Source organism: Geospiza fortis, unplaced genomic scaffold (genome assembly GCF_000277835.1).
Source record: "Geospiza fortis unplaced genomic scaffold, GeoFor_1.0 scaffold362, whole genome shotgun sequence".
NCBI classification, from domain to species: Eukaryota; Metazoa; Chordata; class Aves; order Passeriformes; family Thraupidae; genus Geospiza; species Geospiza fortis.
The window spans coordinates 510,890-526,065 of NW_005054464.1; the positions used below are offsets into that span (position 1 = coordinate 510,890).

The 15,176-nt window shown below is 40.0% G+C and overlaps 1 protein-coding gene across 15 annotated transcripts in view; it reads left to right on the top strand.

The window, feature by feature from the left end:
* Positions 1 to 15,176, top strand: part of IKZF1 (IKAROS family zinc finger 1) — a 65,409-nt gene that overhangs the window by 29,707 nt on the left and 20,526 nt on the right. The window lies entirely within an intron of this gene.

Consider the following 15,176-nt stretch of genomic DNA (forward strand, 5'->3'; position numbering starts at 1 on the left):
CACTGTGGCTTTTGTAGTCTATGTAAAGTGGCTGGGCCAAGGCAGCTGTGAAGGTCATAGTACAAGAAGGACCCCCAAGAAATTAATGAAGATAGAGGGAGATGGAGAAAGGAGGGAGAGAAACACACATGCCCCCAAGTCTTCCTGTCAGCATTCTTTGCCTGAAAAGGCTCTTCTGCCTGCCTATACTGGCTTAGCAGTGAGGGGTACACGGGTCTTGAGGATTCTTCCCTGCAGCTCGTAAGTGCTATTCCTCCTTGCATTCAGGTGCTCTATTTACTTAATTCCTTTCAGTATTATAGAAGTAAGGTCTGTAATGGAGAGACAGGGAAACATTCATTAAATGTTTTTCTCCAGAAGATTCTTTTGCAGTCCTAAACCAAATTGATGACTGCATAGTGAAGCTTTGAGGGGCATATAATACCCAGAGCAGAGGGAGAGATAGGTGACATATTGAAATAATCTCATGGAAAATGCAGATATAATATCTTGTATCTCTCATTTGAGATACAACTTTCCACTGAAAGCCTATGCATGCCTAACTTGATAACTTTCTTAGAGATGTTTCAGTAGCTAACTGAGCTGACAAATACAAAAGCACAGTCAAAAGTACCAGTGTAATAAAGGTTGTGATGGACCCCTCTGCTCTTCTGTCCCAGAAAGCAATTTGTATTCAGGGAATCTCCTTATGCACATCTTGGGGAGCTTCAGGTAAGTTCAAGATATAACTCCTCACAAACACCAGGCTAGTTGAGCACAATGCAGTCCCCTGCCTTCCTGTGTGAGAACTCATGTTTTCTCTGCAATGGTGGTTTTTTTCACTCCTCTTTTTTGCCCTCAGTGAGACAGAGCACAAATAGTTGCCTACTTCCTGAGAACACAGTGATCCTCACATTTTGGGCTGCGGGTTGTGTTTTTCACGCTCAGGCATAGGATGGGAGTTAATCAGATAGCCATGGGCAGCTCTAGCAAATAGCACATTTGCATCAGCAGAAGCTAGTTTCAGCAGACTTGCTGGGAAGGTTTTCTGCAGCATGCCACCATCCTGCCCTGGTGGCCGGCACTGCACATTCATTTGACAAAACAGATGATTATAGAAAATGAAACTTTTAACGTTCTCTTCTTAAAGCACTTGAGAAGCAGCTTACCCTGAAGGTGTGAGCCTGTGATTCACATCAGCTTTCCTGGTGATGATGAATTTACCTCCATGATGAATTTGAGGTAAAGGAATTTGAACTGTAGATGAGCTGAACTTCATTTATCCAGGTGGCAAGGAGACTTCTTAGAACCACTCTAATGCAAGTGACAATCCTGATGACTAACAGTTTCCAAGAGTCTAAAGGCCTTCAAGTAGAATATTGTGATTTCTGAGATTTGAGTGTCTTATGTGCTCAGAAATAATCAGCCATTAAAATTTTATCTTTTTGTGTTGGACAAGTAACTTCAGATTCAAAGTTGACTTTTTCTCTCTTCTAAATTAACAAAGCATCATTCATCAGTCACAGATTTTTTTCATTTTTCTATTTGCCTCACACTTAATTCCACCATACTGTCTGGGTGTTAGTATAAAATTTAGGTGCTTTATGAATCCTGGGTTGGGCACTGCTGATGTACTCTCTCTGCCTTGGTAGCAACAAGGAGCTGCAACTTGGTAGCTCATGGGAAAGAAGGTTTCCTGATATGTTATGGCACGTTAAGACACACATTTGTTTGTTTCTACCCTGAGAATCCGTCATATTTGGTGGAAGCACAATACAATGTCTTATCCTTTGGAATATTTGAAGAGCACTTTAAACATAAACTGGGCAGATGCTTTTAAAAAGATTCTTCCAAGTAAAAGGCACTTATACTGGCTAGGGCACGCAACTAGATGCAGAGAGGAAGTTTGACAGAAACTTTGCATGGTAAACATTTTCAAATATTCCATAAATGCTGAGATGGCAGGAAATGCCAACAATGATAGTCTGAATAGATCATTAACCCTTACAGGAGACCAAGTTTTGATCACCCTCTGAATGCCTGGCACCAGTTTTCACAGGACAGATCTTGTTCTAGTTGCATGTAATTGTGTGTCCTTTGTTCTATTTTAGCTCTTGCTGTTGGTGTAAGACTGAGAAAGGGAGTGAATTAAGCTTGGGGTTTTTCTACTGCCATTTTTTTCCAATTGTTTTGTTGGGACTTTTTTTTTATTCTCATTTTACTTTGTGGCATGGGTCTACTGGAAAAGAACCTCTGTTACTTTAAACACTGCACAAACACCAACAGAATACCCCAAAGAATTTACAGTCTAATTAAGGCTATATATATATACATAATTGATTAATTAAGCTTTACAAGTTCTAGCCAAGGTAAGTGTAAGGTAGGGCAGAATGAAATGTAATCAATTCTGCTATGTAATCTAAACCATATACAATATTCTGGAGACCAGAGAGCAAATTTGTGTTTCTAACAGATGCAGCAAAACAGTCTTGTGTGTTCTTCTCCAGGGTGCAGTGGGATTGGTGTGGTTCAAAGTACTCAACTTTGCTTTAAACCACATCTCTTCAGCTTGAAAAATAAGATTGAAAAATATAAAGCAGGTAAAAGTAAATAAATTAGGGATTTGGTGACTGTACATGAGGGAATAAATATTGTCAATGAATTATTAGATCCCTTGGGGAATAAGGAAATAGTTTCCTGACTTCTAATTAGTCCTGATCTTAGTACAGAGGAGCAATCTACTGTATCACTTGGACTTCTGGAAAAAGAGGAGGGCTGATTCCAAGCTCTGTGCCTGATTTGGAAAGGCAGAAATCCTGTGTTGTACCAGGGCAGTGAGTGAAATTTCAGCCTGGTGCTGATGTGACAGAAGTGAGTGAGGCTGATCTTGGGAGGGTGGGTAGGTGAAGATAAAGTAGGGACAGAAGCCCAAATTTCAGGATATCAAATCCATACTCTGGTCCAGACTTTTCTTTATGCTGAGATGCTTCTGAAGATCTTTTGCATTTAAGAAAAAATACTCTAGCAATTTCGTTTTGGAGTGAGTTTTAGCACCTCATAACTGAACGTGTATGAGAAGCACTATGCAGCTGAACTGGAGATGCAAGTTTTCGGTTTTAGGTCATTTCCCACACCAGAGGTACAGGCTGAGCCCCTCTCTTCTCTCCTTTCTCAGACCACTGATTATTTTGCCATGCTGGCCTCAGCGTTGAGGATAATTAAAAACTGCTTTGGCTATTAAACAGGTTTTGCTTTTTTTCTTTCCTTGAGGTAGTTGCCTTTGAGATTTGTACATCTCTCTTGGAACACAGTGATAGCATGGGCAAAGGTCAGTTGAGGAAAAATAAAATGTCTTTCCTGATTCTGCATCAGTCTGAGGAAGACAAAGTTTACTTATTGACCTTGAACAATCCTGGATAAGGAAGAGCTGGCTGAGGGCTCCAAGCACTTGTTATCCAATATTTTATGGGTAGAACCAAGGTTTATTAGACTGGACAGTAATTCTACCTCTGTATAATTCTGTAGGATGCATCACAGACTATGAGTAGCATTTTCATAAATACTTAAGTGATATAATTTTTTGGAGCTACAACTTCTGCCTGCTCCATGGTCCCTAATCTTCTTCTGTGGAACACATAGCGGGAGGGTGACCAGTGCATGGCCAGATTTCAGCTTTATGAGTTAGGACACTTGAGAGGCATGTACTTGGATAAGGGAATCACTCAGCACAGCAAAATGGCTTTTGAGTTCCCCGTTAAAAAAAAAAAAAAAAAAAAAAAAAACCAAAAAAAAAAACCAGCTTATCCCCATTTAAAAAGAATTTTAAAATGTGCAGATAGGGAAGTAAGGGCACATGATGGATTAAATGCCTTTCCCATGGCCACACAGGAAGTCTGTCACTAAGCTAGGAATTAAACCTAGATTTTCTCATTCTGCATCCAGTGCCTTGCCCCCATTTCAGGCTGTAAAATTTTGTTTGTTATCAAATTCTCTGTAGTCTGAAGCAGTGGGACACTGAGTGTGAGAATGAGAAATAGTAGAGAATAAATCCTATTAATAATTGGTGAGAAACTGAGAATAGTTCTGGATCAAGTATTACCCATTTCTATTGCTATTTAATGTTCTCTTTTTCCAAGTTTACATCAGCATAAAAATCCCCTTGTAGTATTGTTCCTTAACCAAACTGCTTGTGCCTTTTCCTATGGCTAGGGTTACAGTGGAGCCCAATGCTTAGCTGTTTCCAACTGTTCTGGTTTAACAGTAAGTAACATTATGACTGGATTGGCAGAAAAGTGATTCTGTTTATGCCTCTTTTGTTTTACATTTCTCATCCAAAGTCAAATAGAAAAATTGCATCCATTTCCCGTGGAGAACATCCATGTCTATGTTCTCTCTTACCGTGCTCATTTGAGTTAACAAAACATTATTTTCTTGAGCTGCCACATGACTGAATTTTATCCTTGCAAACGCTGAACTACATCAAGAGGGGTTCCATTGAAGTGAAAACCAGACCAGGACCAGTAAAGTCAGAAGAAGGCAGGTCATGCCCCTAAAATCTGAAATAAGCAGAAGCCCATATCTATAGTAGGCAGGATATAACAAGCTAGGCAAAATCTTCACAGTGGTCATAGTTCTTCTCACATAAATGTACTGGGTATTTCACAGCTTGGTCATTGCCAGCCCTACAAGAACAACGCACTGTGTAAACTCTGCCCTTGTAGACTAGAGGTACTGGTGCTGTACCTGTAGGCAACTGGGAAACCAGTAACAGCTGCAGGATGAGACATGCAGTGCAGGTCTCCAACAGTGATTCCATCTCAGGGACTGTTGCCATTCAGTGGAGGGTAGTGGTAACTCCTTCCTATGCAGGTGGGAAGTCCCACATATCCCAAATTACATTAACTTTAGCTGAAGAAGTAAACACTGCTCAAGTGGCCCAGAGGATATTTTCTAATTTACAGATAAATGGTAGGGAGAAGAGCTGAACCTGCTGATATTCTCTGTTCAAGAGTATTTCAAAGAAAGTGAAACCTTACTAAAACCCATTTCTTATCACCTCCTGACAGCCTCTTTTGTGGGGAATAGCCCCAAATGGTTTTGACAGTTCTTCTAATAAGGTAGCTTTCATGCAGTGATGAACAAATAAATATACCACAGTACACCTTTCTGTAACATTCTTGTCTTTATTTACATGCAAGATTTCACCAATATCTTCCTGAGAAACTACAAAATTCAGTTAGCCACCAGATAAGACAAAAACTGGAGCTTGACTCAAAAATTATGCATAACTGTTAGTGTTGTGATATTTATAGAGTGTCATTTCCTATGTTTTTACTTTCTACTTAGCTCTTTATCAGACAAATTCTTGCTGAAAAGTCCCCAAGAAATGGAAGAGTGTAAAAAGCTGGCGTTCCTGGTCTGTTCTTAAAGAAGTCCATGTTCTGTTTTGTATCTATTTTGCCTGGAAATGAAGAAGAGAAAATCCTTCATCTGAATCTCAAATGCTTTCCTCTCCAGCCGAGTTTCATTCTGAACAAGTGGGACACATGATCTCAGTGGAAGGACTTCCTAGGTTGTCTGCTCCATCCACTGCCAGCCAGGCGGGATTGCCCAGTTAGGCAATCCCTGCTCTGCTTTAGTCAATTTCCTTCTGTACTATTCCACTCTGTCCCCCACGGCTAGCTTCAGGAAAAAAGGCCATTGTCTAATTGTGCCTTTGATATGAAGGTAAGGAAGGGACTAGTGGTTAGTTCAGGTTTGGAGGAGTCCAGATGCACGCAGAAAATCAGTTTGGTGCCTGTCTTATGGGGGAAGGGAATACATGTCAAGTGTGTGAATGTCAGAGAGTAATAGTAATCTGGAAGATTACTGAAGAGGCAAAAAAGGGCTAAATCTCTCTCTTTTCTCTCTCTTTTTTTTTTTTTCTAAGCCCCTAAGTATAATTCCTGGTCTATGCTTCCCTTTATGTCACTTCTCCATAATTCTTAGCATTTCAGTTGGGCTGCTATCTCTTGGCTGCTTCCTCTTTTCCTGCTTTCCTATATTTCATTATTTGCCCTTCTTCCTCTTAGAGTACTTTTATAACAGAGTGAGGAGGATGTGGAAACTGCAGTGTCACAACTGCAGCTCTTTTGTTTCACCTCCAGGAATGCAAAGCAGATCAAAATGGAGAGGCAGGAGTGGGTAGGTGAGTGAAGGAAGGGAGAGATTTATAAATAGGGAAGAGAAATGACAAAAAGTCAGAAAGTTTCCAACTTGGTAACTTTTAGATAATAGCCTTCCACATAGTTCAAGGTAATCCCAAACTGAACCATCACTGTGTCCTTGAATGCAAAGAAGAGATGCAGGCAGTACCAGCGTGGGGGCCTCCCATAATACTGCTGCAACAGAGGAGATAGAGCCATGATCTAGATAGAGCCATGATCATGTTTTTGAACTTGCCTGTAGAGATGAAAGCTGAGCAGAGATCTAGACCTGTATTGTGCACAGTTCTTAAAACTGTCCTTTCAAAACAACAGACAAACAAATAAATAATAGAACCTCAAAAGAAAAACTATTCTTACACCCCATGTCTGTGTGTGAAGTAAACCTTTGGAAGATAACAGGGTTGAAAATGAGATGCTGTAGCTCTCTTGAGATATTAGGCAGCTGGAAAAACTCACTCTCAAGGATTTTTCCAGCTGCTTCCTTGGGCACCCATTAGTTGGAGGCTCTTCTCTTCTCTTCTCTTCTCTTCTCTTCTCTTCTCTTCTCTTCTCTTCTCTTCTCTTTTCTCCTTTCTCTTCTCCTCTCCTCTCCTCTCCTCTCCTCTCCTCTCCTCTCCTCTCCTCTCAAAACCTTTCAACTTGAGTTAATTAAAAGTACATCATAGCAACTGGTATAGGAGTTAATCCAGACTTCTAGACCATGACAGATGCTAAGGAGATAAACAACTGTGGGTAGGGAGGAAATATGTCCAGACTGCTCTTTGCAGAAGGAGTTAGAGGAACAGTAGGTAAAGGTTTCCTGTTAAGCCAAGGGGACAAGGGGGAAGCTGTAATACCTTCTCATCTATGGCTGCAATTGGACTCAAGTTTCACAGCATTCTCAGTGCGGGTTTACTTCTTCTCCAGCACCCCACCACGGGAAGGTCAGGTTGTCTTAAAAATCTGAGTATTATTAGAAGTCAAAGAGATTTAAGCTCCCAGATAATTTTGATACTTCAAAATTGCTCTCCACTGCAGTTCCTTCCAGTCTGTGTGGTACTGCAGTGGACCAAGGATTTCACAGTCTCCCTCTGCTGCAGATTAGAAAGCAATAGCTGAACCATTTCTGGCATTTGAAATGCCAATATAGGTCCTTTTTATTAACTACTGCACTACTGATCAACTTACAGGTTATACCAAACAGAGTTTGTGAGGAAGTAACAAATGCCTGCTTGCACATGCAGGCTAAACAGAGGAAGTTTCTGAGATGACTGGATGCCCAAGATTCAGATACAGAGCTTGAGACAGTGGTCTGATTTCTTAGTGGATCAGCATTTTCCAGGGTGATCTGTTTTCTGATAGTCTAGTTTCATTAGTATCTGAAGTTGGGATGCCTCAAAACATTAATTGCTTGTGTAAAAATCTTTTGCTGGTAGACAAGTGTTAAAGGAATTGGTAGGCCTATTGAAATGAGTGGAAGAGTGTTTAAACACTAGTTAGACCTTATTCGATTATTCTGTTCTATACCTCATCCAGAAATAATGGGATTTGATGGGATAATTTCTGTCACCTGAATTATATAAGTTTCTGATGTTCATAATAATCAGTTTTGGGCTCCTTGTCATAATTTAGTTGAGTGATTGGAGCTATTGGAAAATATTCCGTTTAAAAACTATAATTTTGAAAGACTTGTCCCTTGAAGCTCTGCCAAGCAAGGTGTTGGCTTGGATGATTTGTTGTTCTATACAAGTTAAGAAAATGTTTGCATTTTGATATAAGATACCCAGCATGGTGATTGTGACTGTCAGAAGATGGTGATCTTGCCTGTGTTTACAGTGAATTTCAAATGTCGGATTACTGATTCAAGAGACATAAAATAATTTTTAAACACCTTTTACACTCACCATCCTTAGATATTGCTGAAGAATTGTTCAGTGTTTGAGGAAGCTGCATCTGAGTGGATTGCCTCTCTCTTCTGGAAGCATGGTGATACCTGCACCAGAAACTCAACTAAACTTCAACTCTGCAGCAGAGTTACGTTCTGGTTTTGGAGGCACACTTCAGGACAGGAATAGAGACTCCTAAATTCAGTAGTTTCAAATCACAGATGAGGTGTGATTGCAGATCAGAATTAGGAAGTTCAGGTAGGATGCTGTAATATCTTTTATATATAAAATTTAGTCTTAACTTCTGACATATTTTTCTCCACATCTTTCTGAGAAACTCGTCTTTTTAAAATATTATCTCCTTCATCTTTTGCAGAAAGCTAGTGGAATCTAGGTTTTTCTCTTAACACTGCACTCAAAGACCCAAGAAAACAGTATTTGACTTAACAGTTGTTGTATGCCTCACAGAAGAGGCATCCAATGTCAGGGATGACTTATCATAGAAGCAGTGTGGTTAAGGATGGATTCTGTTCAGGAAAGGGAAGGTGTGCTTGTTTTTCCTGAGGTAAAATCAGGAAAACTGCAAGCATGAAAAATGATATAGAAGTGAGGAAAGACAAGAAGTCTCTTAAAAATGTGTACTAAACTGAGTTTGTAGACTTTCAGAAAAATCCAGATCTCTGAGTGCTTGCGAGTTTGCCAGCATCATTTGGGGTTTCTTGCCATTTCAACATAGAGGACTGATTGCCAGAGAGGGAATACAAGTCGCTGTAGCAAAGCATTGTCTGTGATACACAGGGAAAGTATTGATATTGTCCTGACGTTTTTCCCCTCAGAAGCTATCAGGTATGTCCATATTCAGAGAATTTCTTTGAGATTTCTGTAGAAAAATTTTTGCCTCTTCCCCAGAAGATGTAGATTTGGGTTTCTTTTTTCTGGAAGGTTGAGTACACTCTAATCAAGTAAACAGCAGTTTAGATTGCAAAACTTTCTCATAATATTTCTAAAATTGAAAAAGAATCTTCAATAACATCTGGAAAAATAACTGAGCACTCAGGGTTAACAGACCTAAAACAGGCTTCGTAATTCAGCATCAACTTCTTTGCACAGTCCTCAGTGAGAATATGTACTTTATCACTCATAAAGTGATGACTGTATTTTATTTGCTTTAGTCTAAAATAAGCTTTCGATATCCCTGGGGTTTTTTTCCCTTGTGTCATCTGAGGGGGGCACAGAAGACTCTGCTCAGCAAATTTTTTTTAAAGTAGGCAAGATAATAAAATTTTCATAGTGTATTCCCTCCCAAGTGCTGAAATCACTGGGTTCCTCCCCACTTCATCCTCTGACCTCTTCTCAAAAGAGGACGTTGACAGTGCACAGCTTTAGCACGACACCCAAAGGCACCTCCCCAAACCTAAACACAGCTGCTTGGTCTAAATTTAGATCTACTGACCCTTTGACAGCTATGGGGAACTATTGGTGCAAAATGTTGCTCAAGGCATCATAGTGATAGCTGAATGGTCCCTGGAAAAGTTCCTATGTCCGTTCACTGAGAGTGAAGGCTGAGCACATTGTTAGCACACATGGACTTGTTAACACAGATGGACTTGCAAGGGCCTGACCCTGAGACAGGGTAGCTCTGTGTCACTCTAGGCACAAAAATAAGGATGTGCAAGCAGCTCACTGAGGTGGTACATGAAAAGGGGAGGGTTTGCAAAGAAAGGCAAGGCATTTCTGCATGCACTCTGCATTCAGGGCAAGGCAAATAAGGGTTCTCTGAAGGAATATAAAAACAGTTCATCTCCCTGCCTTTCCCTGAACCACAGAACCAAGGGCACTTCATTGCTCCAAAGTGGTAGTTTTGTTCTTCAGGGCAGCAACTGTTGCCTTCATCTGGTACCTGACCAATACCCTCTGTTCATGTTCAGATTTCACAGGCTTTTCTCTTGGTCAAACAAGCTTAAAACTCCCCTTCTAACTACAGTTCACATTTTTCATGTGTAATTGATCACCTTATCTGTTTTCAATCGTGTTCTGCACTTTTTAAGCCCTTTGCCTTGTTAAGGGATGCCCACAGTAACTCCCAGAAGAGCCTAGCTGTTTCTTCCATCTTGTAGAGTTTCTGGTCTGCCTGTTGAATCTCAATATAGTGTTTCCTCTTCTCCAAAATACTAATCTTTGCAGGTGCATACTCCTTTCATGTTCTCCCAGCTGCCACGTGCAACTCCCGTTACTTGGAGTTTTGTTGCATTAGTTGAAAATGGGTCAACACCCATGAATTTCACTAAAGCATGCTTTGTGAAAGGATTAGAGAAGGGAAAAGCCTTATAAATGTTAGGATATCATATATCTGAGGCTTTGCTTTTCCAGGATAACTGTTGCTGTGTGGGGAAGAGTGTAAGCCACAATGATTGTGCCGGCAGTCTTTTTAGAGAATGCTGCTTTGGAGGTTCCAGTCTCAGCACATAAGCATGTGTGTAGTAGACTCCATGGAACCCCAAGACATGTGTGTTCATGGACACACCTGTGTGAACTGAGAATGTTTTCAAGTATGGTTATTTTTTTTTACCTCACTGTTGTGCATCGTTACTTAAGGTTACTTTGCTTTTTAAAAATTTCCTGCTAAGGGCTCTTTTACTACTCCCTCATCCTTTAATGCCCATATTAACAAAATTCTGGTGAAAGCAGAAGAGACAAAAAATTTGAGAATGAAAAGTGCTGTTATTACTATCATTTGTCAGCAAACCTTTCTCTTCAGTTTGAAACTGTTCCCAGCTTACTTCTCAAAGCGGAGACGTGTCAATTAAGTCTGGTACCAGCAAACCTGTGACAGTTCCCTTAGCTTCTCCATCATGCAGCCAGTAAAAGATGCAGAGCATTTCTAATCTAGGAAGCATGGATTACACATACATGTAGAACTTGAGAAAGAGGTTTAGCATGGCATTTCCTGACAGTGTTATTTCTCTTGCCTTTAAAGTCTAGTTTTACTTGTAGTTCAGATGATGAACATCAAACAGCCCAGTAGTTAACTGTCTTTTGGAAAAACAACTTGAATCCAGTACAAAATGTATCAGGAAGTGTCACAACAAAGACAAGAAATATGAACTAGATCAGCCCCTTGGTTTGGTTACAGATCATTTCCTACTGAAACACAAATTTGGAAAAGTGTATAAAAGGCACGTATCTTCAAGTGTATATTTAAGGACATTATTTGAATCTGTCTTTAACCAATGCATCTTTATTGGTCCTTTAGAAAATTCCTGTAGGTAGCTAACAGGAGGCTGCTGGGAGAATTTACAATGGACCAAAAGCCACTTTTTGTACCTAGAGAGGACATACTTTGTTGGTTGTTTTGTTCACTTGTTTGATTCCGTACAGTTTGATTTCACTGTAGCCCCTAGAAAAACATGTTGATGTGCTTTGCAATGCAGTGAAGCACAGTTCCCTGCTCCTTTCTGCTGAGGACAGGCTGTGCATGCTGGCAGGCGCTGGCGCTGGCTCACAGGGCGGGCACCTCCCCCAGACAGCAGCAGGGAGAAGTTACACTCATGGGTGATGACATGGGTGGAGCTCCTCACACCAGTTGTCCCGCGGGAGATAGCTTATCTGTGGATGCCTGTGTTTCTGGAATAATATCCATTTGATTGAAAGCCAGAATTAGAGTAGGGAAGAAATTGGCTGCCAAGGGCTGATTGGCACTTAGAGTCAAAGGAAGTAGCATGGACCCTGCAGCGAGGATCTCCTTATCCGTCAGCACCAGCCTCTCTACCTGCAGGTGTGTCCCAGCATTTCCTGCTGCTACTCTTCTTTCTGTTATTTTTGTTTCCCTTCGAAAAATGCCCTCTAACGTTCAGCATTTTACACAGAGACACACCACAAACACTTGATTGGCACTGCCAATGTGGTGCTTATGTAGAAAGGAGGGAGCAGAAGAGTAATTTTTAAGAGCACTTGGGGTGCACCTGCTTTTTCTGTAGCTAAATAACCAGTTAGTTTGATCAGTCCCATCTCTGTTCTGTTGTGTCATCTGAATTAGACTGAAGAAGAGCTCAAGGCATTGCATTATGATTCCTCTGCCCAGACCTTTTGTTGTCATTTTTCACACTCACACAGTTATTTGTGTCGCTTCAGAGCTCATAAGGGAAAGAAATTATTAATGGAAACATAATTTAAGTTAAAGAATTGATCATCATTGTTTGTTGTCAAGTCTGGCTCCTTAAATATTCTGTGGAAATTTTTCTTTCATTTCTGAGAATGGCATCCTACACCTACAGTGCTCTTGTGGGGTGAGAACAGAGCTGATACCACAGTAAATGACCATGATATAAAAAGGAAAGGGGGAAGAATTTCAGTGCATAAAACCAAGTGCTAAAATTTTCATATGCAATTACAAGACAGAATAGCTGTTATGTCTTGTATCAGAAATGACAGGTGGGATTGCTGACAATATTGTTTTCTGAGTACGTATGTAAACAAGAAGAGATCCTGTCTGCATTTATTGACACATGTTGGCATGCTGAGGTGATTTATTTTGGCCTGATAAGTGGGGTTTCTTCATCTTATTCTGCCTTTTTAGCAACATTTTCCATCATTTGTTAGAAAGGATGGTGTTAAAAGTTTTTTCCTCACGGATACAGTGATAAGCTACTGTTCAAATGAGTCAGGTAGGATTGCTGGTTGAATAGGTACGGTGTCTTCATGAGAACACCTGGATTTTAAAGCTAAGATTTAAGCATCAACTAATATCAACTAAATACTTCTGACTTGTCTTGGAATAAAAAGCAAGACATGAAAACAAAAAATTACAGGCACCCAAACTATTTACAGACACTTGAAGAGAAATCTCTCTCTGCTCTTGGCTACAAAGTACAAACAAGACATTGCATGACACAAAACCAAATTATTTGGATTATTTTCAAATAATGTCTAAAGGATAAGTTCTTAAAGGCAGGTATATGCCACAAGATACAGTTTAGTACTGACTGGGATAAAATGTCAGCTCCCATTGAAAATCAAATAATTCTATTGTTTAAATGCTTCAGAAGCTTCAGTGTGATTTGTCTTTGTCTGCTACTCTTTAAAAACCTTTGATAACCAGGTCTTATGCTTTTTTACTTCTTTAAAAATCCCACTGGAGAACAATATGACTTGGGAGGTGAATGCCCCCTTCCAAATAGAATTATGGCCCAGGTACTGAAACCTATGCCATTGCCAAAGTCTCACAAAACTGAAAGCATTTTACAGCTGGGAGGGACTCTCATAACTAAAAAAGAAGGTAAATTGGCAGTGGATTGTAAACAAATTACTAATTGTTCCCATGCATCTTTTTTCCAGCTGCCTATTTCTCTGTCCTTCGAAAGCCACCCTCTACGTCCAGTTTCCCAGGAGGTCTGTTTGTTTTCTCCTTTCTGCTTGCCATCAGCTCTTTCACTCATTGCAAAATGCCTCCCTTCCATCTCCATGTTGCTCAGCTCTTCCCAGGGAAGTATGATGCTGTCTGCTCTCACACCATCCTGCTTTCATTACTGCCCCAGCCCAAGTCCGATGTGGAGCCAGCAATGCTGCTCTTCAGTGATAAATTATATCATCACCTCTCTCCCCTTTGACATATCAATTTATTTTTTTCCAAGACTTGCGTAAAGCACCTTTAGCCATAGAATACTTAACGGATGTTTTAACATTAATTTAAAATGCTCTTCAGAAAATCCAAAGTGAAATTTCCAGTAAACATAAAGAGACCATAAGGAATAGCCAGTGCCCTGCTTTTGGGTAATTTTTCCACACTCTGGACAGGTAAAAATGGAGTGGGGGAAAGCTGTCAGTTCAGTGGCATCAAAGAACTCTGCATCCCTTCCATAGGAAAAAACGTTTGTATTAAGAGCCCTGAATTGTGATAATGTGTACAAAGGGAATAAAATTCCAAACCTTTTAAGGTCACCTCCAACCAAATTGAAGTGAATTAATTAATGAGTAATTTCTTAATGGTGTTACAAGAGCCAATGATAAATTATTACCATGAGTTATTTTTAAGCTAATTAATGAATGCATATGTGTGCACATAGCTATGGATGTGTACAGAAATTATTTTTACAAAAACCGTATTGGGGAGCAGTTTCAGAAACGGGTACAAAGTCTGAGTATGTTCTTAATCAGTGCACATGAAAAATATGATTTACAGGTATTTTTCACATCGTTGTTGCTCCATAAGTGATTTCTCTACTATAACAAGGGAGGGACAAGATCACTCTCACAAAAGTAGAAAACACTGGTGGTTTTTATTTTCAGTATAAGCCCCCAAGGGAAAAAAAAAAGAAAGTATACCTTGCCTTTCCTATTATTTAGCTTTAATAAAAGTCCTTAGCATTTTTACTGGAGAGATTTGTCTCTCCTGTTTTGTCTCCTGCATCAGTGGGACTTTTTTCACCAGTTCTTGTATTGCAGACAGATTCACAAGAAGTACTAAGTTTGAACAGGGAGAGCCTTTTTTTTTTGTTAATTAGACCTATAAAATTTCTGTGAGGACCCAGGATGAGTCAGATGCCCTCAATGTTCACCATCTCTCACTGGCAAAATGAACTCTGCACATGAACTCAGCCTCTGCCACAAGCTGCACTGCCAAATGGATGCACATCCTGGGTACTCAGCCTGGTCTGCACAGGGACATTCATTGAGCAGTACAGCTGCAGCAGTCCAGGACATAGCTGTGGAGAGCTTTAGTGAATATTGGCTAGATCAATATCCCTGTCATTGCTTATGTCAAGTAATGAACTCTAGCATTACCTGTATCAGCATGCCCAATGGCATAGTAATTTGTATGTGGCTACTTATAATATGCAGGGTATAATATATTTGTACAACTGTTCTTTGTAAATACATTGTGAGAACAAGCCTTAGAAGTACAAACCAAAAATATGCCAATATACATAATAAAAAATACATATATATGTAAACCTGAACTCCCTCTTCTTCCATTGCATAAGACCAGCAAGCGCAAGAGGAAAACAGCACAATTTCACTTTTTATAACTTCAGAGACTAGAAACAAGGATGTTTAAGAGATTTCTGTCACAGAAGGAGGGCATATTGGCAAAAAATAATTTCTGAGGAAGCTGCACTGTAGGGGCCTG